The 3,495-nt window shown below is 48.7% G+C and overlaps 1 non-coding gene across 1 annotated transcript; it reads right to left on the bottom strand.

Annotated features, from left to right (window-relative positions):
* Positions 1–2,067: 2,067 nt before the first annotated feature.
* On the bottom strand, positions 2,068–2,143 carry TRNAA-CGC (transfer RNA alanine (anticodon CGC)). Its single transcript has one exon. It is a non-coding gene; the product is annotated as a tRNA-Ala (tRNA).
* Between the last annotated feature and the right edge of the window lie 1,352 nt (positions 2,144–3,495).

Here is a 3,495-nt window from a genome sequence, read left to right as displayed (position 1 = left end):
CTTTCACACATACACACACACACACACACACACACACACACACACACACACACACATGTTACATATCTTCTTTCTAAAATAAATAAATAAAATTTTAAAATGGTACAAAATTACCAGAGAGAATTTAATAACACTCATGAAGAGCTTCAAATGTGTTTCCACCCTTTGCTACAATAATTATATATAGGGGGTCCTTGGGTTATTCCAGTCTCGACATACTATGTTTTGGCTTACGCTGTTAGCATCGCTCTTATGGACTATGTGTGCAAACTAGTTTGGCTGTACGCAGCAGAATATGCAGTAACATGGCATATGAGTGAGGGAGTTAGCATCCCCCGTTCGCTTACCTACGCTAATTTGGACTGTTAAAAGCTCAAGTGTTTTATTTGTTACTTTGTTTGGCATCTCTTTGGCCTTTTTATGGCTCCTAAATGAAAGTTAGAGTCTTCAGATGGAAGTGGTTCAAAGAAGAGGAAAGCTATCATGATGGATGTCACAGAGCTACTGGCATCACACAGAGAGGAACTGTCTGGTGAGGACCTCATTAAGGTGCAGAAGGAGCCAATTAAAGAGGAAGAGATAGAAACTAAAGAACCCAGGAGATTTACTACTAAGGGTTTGGCAGAAGAGTTTTCTACGATAGAGGATGGGTTGGCAAAATTTCAGGCTAAAGATCCCAGTGATGACAGATTCAGTAAAGTCTACAGAGCTGTTATGGATGCTGTAATGCTGGTGACTGAGGCCAGGCAGGTTCCCATTGAATTCGGGCAGACAGTACAGAATCTGCAGATCCAGAAAGCGTTGGGGTCATTCCATTTAATAAAGTCTCACAAGGGGGAACAAGCACACAGGCAGGGGAATACCTTTTCTCTGGCACAGAAACAGCAAGAATGGCCCCTCACAGTAGAGGACAGGCAATCTGCTATCCACAATCCCTCATCTCTCTTGAGCACAAGCACCCAAAGCCTTATATAGGCCATGCACACATGGTGCTGCTATGCACCCATGCACCAATCACGCAAAGTGCTTACAGATGGTACCAGTGAGCAAGTCTCACACAGCTGCCCCACATTCTGCTCCTTTAAGGTTGCTCACTTCACAATCTACATGACATCAAGTAGAGACTACAGCAACAGCAAAAGTTACACAATAATTACAATTACAAAAGTGTCCTTCACAATGTCTCCCTGAGCACTTTGCCCAAGGTGCTAACTGGAAGCCCTTCTCTAGCCCCCTACTCCACAGTAGGTGGGAGGGCCTGTATATTTCAGGGCTGTGTCTATGAAAACCTTAAAGTGTCCTTGGTGTAGCTCTCCAACTGGACTAACGCAGCTTCCTGGTGCTGGAGTGCATCCACTGGAGTTGTCCACCCCCTCCATCAGGGTCTTTTATACTGCCCGAAGGCGGCGTGTCCACCCAACAAGGGAGCCAGTGCCCCCTCTGGTTGCAGCCCAAAGTCAGTCCACAGTAGACAGCCCAGCTGTCTGTGCAAACGTCCACGGTAAAGGTCCATTACAGGCAACTAGGTTCACACAGGGCCTCAGCCTCCCCCCTCATCCCTGTAGTCATGGTAGCTCTAAAGACACTGCCCCAAAGAGGAGCACATGACAACAGTGGCCAACTTTACCACCTCTGCTCCAGAGAGTATGATGCCATCCACCCCTATGTCCCACAATTGCAGCAAGCCTACCAGGGGCTTAGTAGGTATTCTTTGCTGCCAGGTTTTTTTGTTGTTGTTGTTTTTTGTTTGTTTGTTTTTTCCATTTTTGTGAAGCTGGAAACAGGGAGAGACAGTCAGACAGACTCCCGCATGCGCCCGACCAGGGTCCACCCGGCACGCCCACCAGGGGCGACGCTCTACCCACCAGGGGGCGATGCTCTGCCCATCCTGGGCGTCGCCATGTTGCGACCAGAGCCACTCTAGCGCCTGAGGCAGAGGCCACAGAGCCATCCCCAGCACCCGGGCCATCTTTGCTCCAATGGAGCCTTGGCTGCAGGAGGGGAAGAGAGAGACAGAGAGGAAAGCGCGGCGGAGGGGTGGAGAAGCAAATGGGTGCTTCTCCTGTGTGCCCTGGCCGGAATTGAACCCCGGGTCCTCTGCACGCGAGGCCGACGCTCTACCGCTGAGCCAACCAGCCAGGGCTGCTGCCGGGTTTTTACCTTCTGGGTGACCACCTGGGTGACCACTGGCTGGGCTTTGAGCGTGTAAATGGCAGCTTCAGCCCGAGACTCCTCACCCTCAGAAGAGGAGCTGGAAACTCCTACTCCCGCTGACTCAGAACCACTCCGCCAGTAAAGCTCCATCTTTGGCTCCTGTGGCTGCCAGCTCTCGGCCTGAAACTGAACCCAGAGTTGCTTCAACAACTGCTGCTGCTGATGTTCAACTTCCAGGGAAAATGACAACTCACAAACCCGTTCGGCCTCCTTCTCCAGCACTTGCTCCAGTTCAAGTTATTGCTGCCACTGGGTTTGCAGCTCACTCTGGAGCTCTCAACTTCAGACAGCATCTCTCAGGGCTATAAAAAATAGCCAGCCCATGGTCTCCAAAAGGACAGCCATGGGGATCCATAACAACGACCAGTTCTCTACCTTACCCCTCAAGGGTGGCTGTGTCTCCATACCGATCTGCTCTGAATCCTGCTAACTACGCCAGATGTAATGCCAGTGGCTGAGGCCAGGGAGGTTCCCACTGAATTTGGGGAGATGGTAAAGAAACTGTGGAGCCATAAAGCATTAGGGCCATTCCATTTAATAAAGTCTCACAACAGGGGACAAGCATATAGGCAGGAGAAAACCTTTTCTCCGGCACAGAAACAGCAAGAATGACCCTTCACAGTAGTGGGCAGGAAATCTGCCATCCACAATCCCCATCTCTCTTGAGCACAAGCACCCATAGCCTTACATAGGCCACACACATGTGGTGCTGCTATGCACCCATGCACCAATCAGGCAAAGTGCTTACAGCCCATACCAGTGAGCAAGTCTAACACAGCTGCCCCACAGATGCTTTGCAATGAATGCTATAGGCAGATTTCAGAAAAGAAGTCATCAATCTCCCAGACTAACTTGGAAAAATTCTTTAAGAAGGTACAGAGGCCTGCAACAGATCCTGTACCCTGTACATCAGCTGCTTCTTGAGATGAAACACCTGTAGTGCAGGTAGAATCATCTCCAGCGTCTCTTGCATGTTCCTTAGACAATCCTGATTCTCCTGACCCAGTATCTCCAGCACCTTCTGCAGGTTCTTCTGCCTCTCCAGCTTCCTCCTCCCCATAGGTCACTCTCTCCCACCTTGCAATGCCCCTTCCAGTGTGCAAGCCAACCACAGTTATAAAGGTAAGAAATTTATTTTTATGCTCATTTTTGTCATTTTTTCTGTTACTATAGTACAGTATACAGTACAGTATATTTATGTCTTATTACTTTTTCTGTGGCTTTGTTGTGTTTTTGTGTTCTAGATTATGATTTTACAACAATGTTAGGGTAGGTAAGTGA

The sequence above is a fragment of the Saccopteryx bilineata genome, chromosome 6 (genome assembly GCF_036850765.1).
Source record: "Saccopteryx bilineata isolate mSacBil1 chromosome 6, mSacBil1_pri_phased_curated, whole genome shotgun sequence".
NCBI classification, from domain to species: domain Eukaryota; kingdom Metazoa; phylum Chordata; class Mammalia; order Chiroptera; family Emballonuridae; genus Saccopteryx; species Saccopteryx bilineata.
The sequence above is the reverse complement of the archived record's forward strand: the minus strand, read 5'-3'. Positions and strand labels throughout refer to the sequence as shown.